This window comes from Peromyscus eremicus, chromosome 8a (genome assembly GCF_949786415.1).
Source record: "Peromyscus eremicus chromosome 8a, PerEre_H2_v1, whole genome shotgun sequence".
NCBI classification, from domain to species: domain Eukaryota; kingdom Metazoa; phylum Chordata; class Mammalia; order Rodentia; family Cricetidae; genus Peromyscus; species Peromyscus eremicus.
This window is the reverse complement of record NC_081423.1, coordinates 81803232-81815421: the sequence shown is the minus strand read 5'-3', so window position 1 is coordinate 81815421 and position 12190 is coordinate 81803232. Positions and strand designations below refer to the sequence as shown.

Sequence of the window (12190 nt, the reverse complement as noted above, 5' to 3'; positions counted from 1 at the left end):
GAAGAACAGCCAGTGTTCTTAACCTTTGAGCCATCTCTCCAGCCCTGCTACCTCATTTTCTATATGTCCTGCTTGCTCGATGGCTGGCATCTCTCTGACTCTGCTCTTCTTCTTCCCATTGTTCTCAGTTTGGCTTTTCTGCCTAACTTCCTGCCCAGCTACCGACCTGTCAGCTTTTTATTAACTAATGAGAGTAATATATATTCACAGTGTAGAAAAGGATTGTTCCACAGCAGTGACACATGGCAACTCTTATAAAGGAAAACATTTAATTGCAACTTGCGTACAGTTTCGGAGGTCTCGTCCATTATCATCGTGGTGGGGAGCATGGTGGCGTGCGGGCAGACTTGGTGCTGGAGAAGCAGCTGAGAGTCCTACATCTGGATCCACGGGCAGCAGGAAGAGAGAGAGGAAGACACCGGACTTGAAATAGGCTTTTTGAAACCACAAAGCCCAACCCCAGCGACATACTTCCTCCAACAAGGCCACACCTCCTGATCCTTTCAAATAGTGCCCCTCCCTGGTGAACAAGTATTCAAATTTACGAGCCTTTTGAAGCCATTCTCATTCAGACCACCTGCACTCTCCATCACTTGACAATATCTTTTGCCATCGAGTAGAGCTAGCTCACCTCTCTCCATTTTTTTTTTTAAGTATTCAGTGGGAGCAGCTTTCCTAATTAAAAGCTGCAGGGATGTCCTGACAGCCACCTTCACCCTGAGCATCTCACCATCACTGGTCCCTCTGTGTGTCATCGTCCTGTTTCCTCCTCATAGGTGTCACTTGTAACTCTGGCTATCTGGTTTTCCCCCTGGAATCACTTAGTCGTCATTGTTAGAATTCCTAGCCACTCCCCCAGCTACATGACCACACACACGCTGTCCAATAGCCAGGCAAGATGCTTAGTCATCCTAGGGCCTTATGTCCTACATAATCTGTGTACAGCATGGTCACGTAGCCAGGTAAGCGCATATGCGCATGTGCGGGGGGGGGGGGGGGGGTACCACAATGGACCTATAAAATCGAGTTCCACCTATTCCTCCCCACCTCTTCCTGCACGGTCATTCAGTCATTCCATAGGCCTAAGCACACCCCTCTGTTCTCTTGCCCTAATAAACTCTTATAGTGGGTTTTGTTGTACCTCGTGGCTTTTCTTGCACGGTAAACAGCGCCGCTTAATGAATAACATTGCACCGCTTAATAAATAACACCCATAAACCACCTTTTGCAAGGACTGATTAGAGAATGGGGCACTGCCAGGCTGAGTGGCTCCTGGAGTGTGGGTGCTAGCCACCCACTTTCCTGGGTGGCATGACTCTCAGCAGACACGGAGGGTGGAGCTGCAAGAAAGACTCCAGGGTGCTCACATAGAATGAGGGGGCATGTGCCAGCCTGGCCAAAGTGGCTTTCTACAGAGTGGGCATGCAACACAACCCCACGGAAAACAACTGCTATAAAATGCGGGAGAAAACTGCCGTTTAAAATCATGGCACAGTAAATTGTGTCTAGCAAGTGATCTTCATTGGATTGTCAGGCCTTGGATTGGTTGAAGGCTTGAATTGCATCTTTCCTGAGTTAACTTTTCCAATGTCCTCACCAAAGCTAGGGGCGCAGGGTGGGAGGGGGGGCAGGGTTGGTGGCTTCTGAAAATGGCAGTCATTTACATAACCCTTTACCCACGACATGAGGGAAGGGAGCCAGTAAAAGCCCTTGCCAGAAGGAAGCATCACAGCTCGGCAGTCACCAGAAATTCAAAGGATAGCATTGCCAAACAAAAATCGCTCCACAGCCCTTGTTGCTCGGTTAAAAAGTCACCTCCTCTTCCTCCTCTTCTGCTTCTGCCAGTAAATTGAACTCGGCAGCCTTGCTGTTTTCCTTACAATACCAGCTGATGAAATCGCCTCCCCAGTGCATCAGCTCAAGCATCACAGAAGGGGCTACAGAGGGTGACCTCTCTCTCCCCTGCAGCTGGGCGAGAAGAGCCACTCCACGGGAAAAAAGACGCCCAGAATTGTATATATCTTGGTCTTCTGGGCCATATGTGGACTCGTAAATATTCATCAATGTTCCCAGTGAGTCGTGGTTAAAATAAACCTGTCCTCTCTTGGATGCATTTGTTCAACAAAAAGGATTGTGAAGGGCCAGCAAGATAGCTCATCATAGAAAGGTGCTCGCCGCCAAGCCTGAGGATCTGAATTCAAGTTCTCAGGCCAATCTGGTAGAAAGAGAGAAGTGACTCCCAAAGCTTGGTGTCCTCTGACCTTCACACAGCACACTGTGGCAACTACACACACAGAGACACACAAACACACAGACACACACAGACACACACACACACACACAGAGACAAACACATGGTAGGTAGGTGGATGGTAAATTGATAGATAGATAGATAGATAGATGATAGATAGATAGATGATAGATAGATAGATGATAAATAGATAGATAGATAGATAGATAGATAGATGATAGATGATAGATAGATAGATAGATAGATAGATAGATAGATAGATAGATAGATAAATAGATAGATAGATAGATAGATGTAACTATATGTTTTTATGCTGTTTTTGTTTTTTGAGGCAGGGTCTCTCTATGTAGCCCTGGCTGCTCTGGACCTTATTAGGTAGATCAGGCTGGCCTCCAATTCACAGAGATCTACCTGCCTCTGCCTCCTGAGTGCTGGGATTAAAGGCATGTACTACTAAGCCTGGCTTTAAAAAAAAAAAAATTAAAGGGTTCTGAGACTCCTACAGCTTTTGAAATGGTGGCCAGACACGCCTAAAAAGAACCCCTAGACACACCTGTAATTCTGACCCGTGTTCTCCCTTGAGAATGGGCTGTTGTAGAAACGACATTGTAGCTGACTTCTCTGTACTTCCTTTTACATTTTTTAGTTCTTATTGTGTGTGTGCATGCACACGTGCACATGTCTGAATATGGGTGTGCACTTGCCGTGGGATGTATGTGGAAGTCGGGTCCATTTTCTCTTTCCACCTTTACACGGCTTGCAGGGACCATGCTCAGGTCTCCAAGTTTGCAGGACAAGTGCTTTTTCCCACAGAGCTACCTTGCCCAGCCTCTTTTTCTGTACCACAAGCTATTAGCATCTTCCACTTTGCACAATGGCACAAGAGAAGGTATGATTCCACCAGCTTTATGAACACAGCTTGAAAGGCTCCACTCTTGAACAAGGTTAAGCTCGTTTTTCCTACCAGACAGTCAGCTGCACTAGCCTCAGTTGGTGAAGAGTGAACATTCTCACATGTGCCCCACCCCCTCCTCGATCTCTTCCTTCCCTACAAAGCTCTCCCAGCTCAGCCCAGACTTCTCTGCGGGACCCTGCCGACTGAATTTTCCGCAAGAAAATTCATCTCTAAAAAAGTTCCTGTTACTTGCTGGCTGCTATGATACAGTCCCCGACAAATGCCCTGTGAGGAAGCATGGATTTATTCCAGCTTATGGTCAAGGGTGCCTTCCTTGTCCCTGTGGCAGGGACGGCATGGCAACAGGGGCTTGGTTGGTCACATGCATCTGAAGTCAGGAAACAAAGAGAGATGGTTGCTCCTTCTCAGCCTGCGTTTGCCTCTTTATGCAGACAGGCTCCCCAGCCCATGGAATGGTACCACACATTTGCAGCAGATCTTCCCACCTCCGTCAACCTAATCTAGACGCTCCCAGAGACTTATCTCATCCCTGATTCCACGTCCCATGACTCTGACATTAACTGTTGTTAATGTCCCCTGTATTGACCATTGTGGCATTCCCCATCTCTTTCATTGTGCTTACCAAAGGCTTACCCAGGATGAGTGGTGGAGAACGAGCAGGCAGTGCAGATGGAAAAGCAGTAATGACTGGTCACAGAAAACATCTAGTATGACGGCAGCATGCCGAGGGTGGGGGATGGCTCAGTTGGAAAAGTGCTTGCATATCGAGCACAAGTATCTGAGTTTGATCCCCAGAACCCATGAACAAAAAGTCAAGCACAGTGGTGTGTGCCTACCCAGATCTCTGGAGCTCACTAGCCAGGCAGCCTAGCTTTATGGGTGAGAGAGCCTGTCTCAAAAACAAGGTGAACCAAAGTACCAGAAGACTGGCACACAATGTGACCCCTGACCTCCACACACATGTGCACACACATGCACACACACACCCACCACCAGCAGCAGCAGCAGCGTTGCTGTTGAAGCTATGATATATTCATCAAGTTCAGCCTCACTCTCTAGTGTCACGTTTGGAATGTCAGTGACTTTACAAGATCTAGCTGAGAGTCTAGTTAGTCAAACATAAAGTATGAAGGCAGCTGATTCTTGGGACATCTCAGGACTTCTCAGAAGCAGGAGCCTCCACAGCCTACTTCCCTTCACCCTCCCCTAACTCACGTACTTATAAGTGTGATCTGCCTGATTCTGAGAACTCAGTTGATTGGTCCCCATTTACTGGCATGTGTGGTGGTTTGAATGAGAATGGCCTCTACTGGTTCCTATATTCCTAAACTTGAAATGTTTGGTCCACAGTTGGTGGAACTGTTTGGGAAGGATTAGGAGGTGTGGTCTTGGTAGAGGAGGTGTATCACTGGGAGTGGGCTTTGAAGTTTCAAAAACCCATGCCATTCCCAGTTAGCTTGCCCTCTCTCTCTGTCTCTGTTTCTCTCTCTCTCTGTCTCTCTGTATCTCTCTGTCTCTCTGTCTCTCTCTTTCTCTCTCTCTCTGTCTGTGTGTGTGTGTGTGTGTCTGTGTGTCTCTCTCTCTTTCTCTCTGCTTCATGGTTGTTATTTGAACATGTAAGCTCTCAGCTACTGCTCTAGCACCATGCCTGCCTGCCTGTAGCCATGCTTCCCACCATGATGATCATGGTCTCTACTGTCCTCTGGGACTGTGAACCCCAAAGTGAATGCTTTCTTGTATAAGCTGTCATGGTCATGGCATTTTGTCACAGCAATAGAAAAGTAACTAAGACAGCATGTGACCACAATGGTACCCTAGAGGTTGTATCTTTCCCTCTCCACTGCTAACCACCCTTCCCATCTCAGCCAATCAAAACCCCATCATCTTAAAAAAAAAAAGCCCCCCCATCCATTGGTTAGATAACCTTCATAATAGGCTACTGTGCAGCCATTAAAAATGACGTTGTAGAAGAATATGGAAGGAGGAAAGTTCCAGATGCATTTGTTACATGAAAATGTCAGGCCACAGGCCAGCCAGCAGGTACCTCAAAGCACAGACTCGTCTTAAAGATGTATTGAGACTGGCTAGAAATGGTCATCTCTGTGTGGTTTCTGCTCCCCTTCTAACATCCTACAATAACTTTTTGCCATTAAACCAATGCCAAATGAAAACATCCTGCCTTTATGGGCTAGACTGTGCGGCCCTCCTCCTCACATTTATATGTTGAAGTCCTAACTCTCTAACTGTGGCTGCCTTTGGAGGCCAGACCTTTAAGGGAGTAACAAAGGCAGAATGGGTTCAAGTGCAGGGTCCTGACACCATGTGACTAGTGTCCTCATGGAAGAGAAAACAGAAATCATCAGTCAAGAGTGCATACTGCCCTAATGGAAGACTCAAGTTCAGTACCAAGCATCCAGGTTAGGTGGTTCCCAACCACCTGTGACTCCAATTCCAAGGGATCCGATGCCCTCTTTGACTTTGCAGGCACCCTCAAACACATGACACACACATACATACAAACTTTAAATAAACAAATGAGATTTTAAAAAGAAAAGGATATGGGGCCCCAGACAACATGAGCCATGTGCAGAGACACGAACACACAGCCAAGAACAGAAGCCTTCAAATCAGACAGCACTCCCAACACCTCGACCTTGGATTTTGTGTCAGCGGAACTCTGAAGCCTTTATTGTCAGAGACCCGAGCCTGTGGCACTTTGTTATAGTGCCTGAGCAAAGCTACTCCCTGCCTTCCAAAGACCAGCTCGTATACTAACCCTTCCAGGAACTGCCCCCAACCAACTCCCAAATGTCCCCTCTTCCCAGTCTCAGGTTCCTGCCATTTTAGTGTTAGTGTTTAGAATTTACCCCTCTCCCTGCTAAGCTCCTTAAGGCTGAGTTCAGGTCTTATTCAGCTTTTTCTTTCCCACCCCTGTTTGCCCAGGGAGCCAGGAGGACTCAGGAACAGGCTGTTGAATTACGGACAGTGGGGCTTTCCTAGGGCACTAGTTGGGGGTTGAACCACTCAACTGTTTCCTGACACAGGTGCTCGTGTTGGTGGTGTCTGTGTGCATGCGTGTGCATATGCTCATAGGGGCATGTGTTTGTGGGTAAGCTTGCCTGTGTGCATGTGTATATGCACACGCATGTGCATACCTACATATGTTCACATGTGGGTGTGAGAGTGGCATGCAGGCACGTGTGCATTGGGGGAGGGTGTGGTTCCAGGAAGGTGCCACCTCTTCCCCACTGAGTGATCTTAGAGGCAGCCACACTTCACACTCAAACCTTAACAGTTTATAAAGCATTTTCCTATGTAGCCTCTGTTTGGTTGTCATAGCAGACCACGAAGCGTACATCTCCCCCTCCCCCACTCCGGTTAACAGGTGAGGTAAGCCTCCTCACAGAAGGTAGGGTACCAAACACTGAGTGGTAGCTGTAACTAGAATGTATGAGTGCCCAGCAACACCCCAAATTGCATACAGGCCTTGTCCCCATCTCTACAGTGAGCATCTGAGGGAGTTAGGATTGCCAGGCCCATTTCATAAAGAAATTGAGGCCAGAGGAGTCACCCGGGTTCACATAGCTAGAAAAGAATGGAGCAGCCAGGAGGTGGTGGCTCACGTCTTTAATCCCAGCACTCGGAAAGCAGGCAGAGGCAGGTGGAGTGAGTTCAAGGCCAGCCTGGTCTACAGAGCAAGTTCCAGGATAGCAAGGGCTACACAGAGAAACCCTGTCTCAAAAAAAAAAAAAAGAATAAAGAATGGAGCTGAGACAGAAGCCCAGGCTTACATATCCATAGCTCACACTTAGAACTGATACCCCACGCTGGCCGCTCCCCACATAAAGAAGGGCCAACAACTGTGCAGAGCAAGCGTGCATTGCTCCAGGACGCAGCAGGCTGAGCTGGCCCAGAAAAGTAAGGTCAGCTCTAAGTCTGTTGAGTGCAGAGGATGAGCCTCACTCAGCGCTGTTCACAGTGAAGGGTCTCAGACTGGATTCAGCCCTCCAGTGTTCTTCCCCTCTCTCCTCAAAAGTCCCCAGTATGTACCAGTCACTGGGCTGGGAAGCTGAGAGTTAGACAGAGAAGAGGAAACTGCTCAACCAGAAGTTCTCACCTAAGGAAGGCAGGCTGGCACACAGAACCATGATGTAAGGTTCTATTGGGGGCTCAGAGGGGAAAGCCCTCCGTCCCACCACTAATGTCTGTGAGCGTTTAAGCAAATTACAGGTATCATGTGGTCTCAACTTCCATGGCTAGAAATAGAGTTACAGAAGAATGTGTTGTAGGACGTCACCCGGGGCCACCGTCATTTATATCTAATTTCCGGGTATAATAATATATACCTGCAATTCCAGCATTGAGGAGGCTGAAGCATTAGGATCTCAAGTTCAAGACGGGTCTGTGCTACATTGTAAGTTCAGGGCCAGCCTGAGACACAGCAATCCTTATCTCAAAGAACAAACAAAACAGGGCTGGGGATGTGGCTGAGTGGTAGAGCATCTCCCCAGCATGATGCGCAAGGAAACAGGGCTGGGGATGCAGCTGGGTGATAGAGCATCTTCCCAGCATGGTGCGTAAGGCTCTAAGGGTCAAGCCCTAATAGCAAAACACCTAACCCTGACAGAGAAGGAAGTAATGATAACTCCAGTGGGCAGCTTACATCCCACCATCCCTGGCCTTCACTCTTGGAGTGGATGGTATTTTCAGACAAGTCAATATACATGGATTAGCAGAGAAAGCTCTCAGGTTGGGTCAATAGCAATAGTCTTAATGGCAGCCCCACCCCACCCCACGTCCCAATCCAGAGCTGGCCTGGTGAAAGCCTCTTCTAACTTCTGCCTCTGCCTGAGCCCTCTCCTACTGGCCAGTCCTACCACTCACGGGCTTATTTCTTTAAGACCCATGAGATAAGAGCTAGGCTTCAGAAACAAGCTCAGTTGTACTTCCTTACCCAAGAACAAAGGTTGTTCATGAGTGCCTCTCCATGACTGCGTCCAGCTGCGGGACACAATATCATTGGAGAATCTCAACATCTTGGCATGAATTTTGTCTCTTGCCTTTGTTTGATTTTGCTATGATAAGAGAAAATCCACCTTCAGCATGGATCAAACCCTTCATCATTTTCATCCCAGGCCCCAAGGTTAGAGACCCAAACACAGCTGTTGAATTTCTGCTACACTAGATGGCCACTCTCTAGAAGGAAAAAAGGAAGAGGGCTCCTCCTTGCTAGGTACCACACTCTACTTCCCAGGCCCTCCCATGGCACCGTGGGGCCTTGATGGGGAGCTCTGAGTTGACAGTCTACAGTCCTACAGCTCACCCGATATAGCAAGGCACCCGGGCTCTGCAGGAAAACCTCACCTTCCTGAGTGGCTCCGCAACTCTGGGGAGATGGGGTAAAAAGAGAAAGGTGGCCCATGTACCACACCCATGGGGCTCTGAGGCCTTTGCAGGATCTACAGTCGGCGCCAGACAGACCTGCCTGAGGGCCATGGGGGCAGGCTACCTCGGCTATCAATCATTCAAGGCAACAAGAGAAGCTCTCAAGCCACCGCCTCTCACTCAGTTGCCAAACATGGAGAGCCCTCTATCCCCGTCTCTGTCCTTTGTACTGAGGACACTCGAAAGAGAAGCCAAAGTCCCTGCTCCAGGAACTTATGGTCTAGTAGGGCCCAGGGACAATGTCATCTTTTCTTTCTGACCTCCACCTTTATCACGTAGCCCTGGTATCAGCAGGTAAAGACAAGCTGGGTAAAGTCAGCATAGAAAAAAATACTGGTGCTGGGCGGTGGTGGCGCACGCCTTTGATCCCAGCACTCGGGAGGCAGAGCCAGGCGGATCTCTGTGAGTTCGAGGCCAGCCTGGGCTATAGAGCGAGTTCCAGGACAGGGACCAAAACTACACAGAGAAACCCTGTCTCAAAAAACAAAAAACAAAAAAAAACAAACAAAAACAAAAAACAAAAAAAAACAATGGTATCAGAGGGCCTTAGGATTTACTGCCGTCTTGGTAGCCACAGGCCCAGGTAAGCATCCATGTAGCACTGTTTGAGGTCATACTCCTAGTAAGGCTAGATATGCTACCCACCCCTAGAGAAAAGGAAGTGATGTCAGGAGAGGAAGATGCAGGCCAGCAAAGATAGGCTTCTGGTAGGCAGCCAAGGAGGGAAAGCATGACCTGGGTCCCAAGTTCTGTGTAAAGACCCTGAGGCCTGTGCAAGAAGCTCAAGGTAGAAACTGTCCTCTTCTGGCTGGTAAGTCATGAAGGATCAGTGGAGAGATTGAAACAGATTGCCTAAATAATGCCTACAGGATGCATCCCATCACAGTAAAATTTGATACATTCTTTTTTTTTTTCTTTCTTTCTGGCTTTTTTAAGACAAGGTTTCTCTGTAACAGCTCTGGCTGTCCTGGAACTCACTCTGTAGACTAGGCTGGCCTTGAACTCGCAAAGATCCGTCTGCCTCTGCCTTCTGAGTACTGAGATTAAAGGTGTGTGCCACCACTGAATTCTAAAAGATGGGTCTGATTTGATACATTCTAAAAGGCTGGGTCTGGGGCCCCATATGGCCAGGAATGAAGGTCAGATACTACCCAGTCCTACATGGTCAACACAGAAACCGAATGTTTGTTTTTGTGCTGTTTGGCTGGTTGTGATTTGTTTTATGAGACAATCTCATGTAGTAGCTCAAGTTGGTGTTGAACTTACTATGCAGGTAAGGATAACCTCAAACTCTTGATTCTCCCTCCTCCACCTCCCACGTGCTGGGGTTACAGGTGTGCACCACCATGCTCAACTGAGACCAGAGTCTGAGGCCCAGCAATACATGTCATCTTTGGGAAAGTCTCTAATTCTAAACTCTGGCTTTTCCCACATGCAGGCTTGGGGACATTATCAACCTTGGCCAAGGGACGTGAAGCGATGAGAGGGATGGGGTACACGTCATCACTTGTTAGCTGTTCTTTTATGCTCTGTGGATCTTTCTGGCTCTCTCAGTTCCAAATGGCTTCTTCTTTACCTGAGGGCACAGCCCAGCCTGGCTTTATCTTTCATCTTCTGCCTTTGGGGTTCTCTCTCTGATTCAGACTCACCGCATCCAATGAGAATTCAAGTGGTGGGCGAGACGCCTGTGAGAAGGAGAAGGGGAGGCAAACCTTACAAACAGGGTGTTATGGAGGGACCTGAGTCTGGGGAGCTTAGCGCCCAGCTTCCTGTTCAGTTCCAGTGACGGGAACATAGGCATGGACAGCTACGACTCCAGGTGTGGGCCGTGGGCATCATCTGCGTCTAGTAGAACTACAGGCTGTCAGAAGGCTATGCCAGGCCAGCTGGGGCTTCTGCGATCCCAGGGGATTCCTGCACACACCAGGCTTTGAGAAGTTCTGGGAGGACCACACTCCTTGTCTGGACATTGGAATAATTTGAAGAGCTTTAAAAACTACTGTTGAGCTGGGCCTTTGATCCCAGCACTCAGGAGGCAGAGCCAGGTGGATCTCTGTGAGTTTGAGGCCAGCCTGGTCTACAGAGCGAGATCCAGGACAGGCACCAAAACTACACAGAGAAACCCTGTATCAAAAAAAAAAAAAAAAAAAAAAAAAAACCCTACTGTTGACCAAGGTGCATGCTAGGACACTGAGAATCATTGATTGATTGATTGATTGATGATTGATGAACCTCCCAGGTGACTTTAACATGCAGCCAGGGCTGAGAACTCGCCTAAACTAAGGCTGCACTGTGCAGGGCAAGAAACAAAGGTCTAAGCGGGCATGGCGGTGCACGTCTGTAAGCTCAACACTTGAGGGGCTGAGACTGGAAAACCCTGTTTCCGAACAAGGGGAAAGAAAGAAAGGAAGACAAACTAGAAAGCAAAACCCAAACTAATTGAGCATATCTATAATCCCAACACTTGGGAGGTAAAGGCACAAATTTGAGGTCATCTCAACTACACAGTAAATTAGAGGTTAGCCTGAACTATATAAGACCCTGTCTCAAAAAAAAAAAGAAAGAAAGAAAGAAAGAAAGAAAGAAAGAAAGAAAGAAAGAAAGAAAATAGAACTTAGCCTCTCCCAATACTCTCCTTCATTTTAGCAGGGGATAGATAGTTCATTTGGTAGAGTATTACCTAAGTAACCTAAAATCTCAACCTTGGAGCCAACACCTTCAACTCAGGTTCCTCTTCATTGAGCTCTATTGCCCTACAGAGGAGAATGGGGTTGGAGAGAGAAGCATTAGGTCCCAGAGGAAGAATTTTGTGGATATGAGTGACCTTGTGCCCTTAGATCCCCTGACATGCTAAATCTGTGGATGCCTTGCCTTCTGGGGCAATAGGTTCCTCAGAATCGGGAGGTAAGGACAGGATTCCACTTCCTTACCACAGCTGTTCTCTGGACAGGAGGAGCCCCCACACCTGTGCCCATCCATCCTGGCCCTGCCTTTCCCACAGTCTCTCCCCTCACCTTCCCAGAGACACTGAGCACCTAGGGACTGTCCCCCACCAGGCCCCACAATTCTCAGAACTCAGGTGACGTTTCTGAGCCCCCACAACCTCAAGTCCTGGCTCCTCTCAGAAGCGCAGGGACAGGCCCATTCTCAAGTCAGCAACCACGCGGGGCTCGAAACCAGCAGGGCCCAGGCTCCCCTGTGACTTGTTTTTACAAGGGCTTTGGGAGGAGGGGATGTTTCAGACCTGTGATTGTTTCAGCTCTGTGACTTCTTCTGGTGTGTTTTTGAAGTGGCTTTTTGTTATGCTGCCGCGACTCACTCTCTTTCTCGGCAGCTGTGGAAAAACGTGTTCTGCCCCTTGCGCAGAGCACTTGGATTCCCTGTAAACAGCTTGCCTGCTGGCTAGACAGGCTGAACAGGTCGAGAGGGCTTGGACCTGTTGCATCCTTGAAGTTAAACATTCAGTATCAACATCCCGTGTTTGAGGCAGATGACGACGGGGACAGAGACGAGAAAGCAGAAGGGACTTTCTAGGCACACAGTCATTCTAACGCTGGATGACCGGTCCCTGCAGATTT

General features: G+C 48.3%; 1 long non-coding RNA gene across 1 annotated transcript; it reads right to left on the bottom strand.

Annotated features, from left to right (window-relative positions):
* Positions 1-274: 274 nt before the first annotated feature.
* On the bottom strand, positions 275-11980 carry LOC131916576 (uncharacterized). The gene is made up of 3 exons (XR_009380562.1): positions 11857-11980; positions 10189-10297; positions 275-380 (listed from the first exon to the last, which is right to left on the bottom strand). It is a non-coding gene; the product is annotated as an uncharacterized LOC131916576 (long non-coding RNA).
* Between the last annotated feature and the right edge of the window lie 210 nt (positions 11981-12190).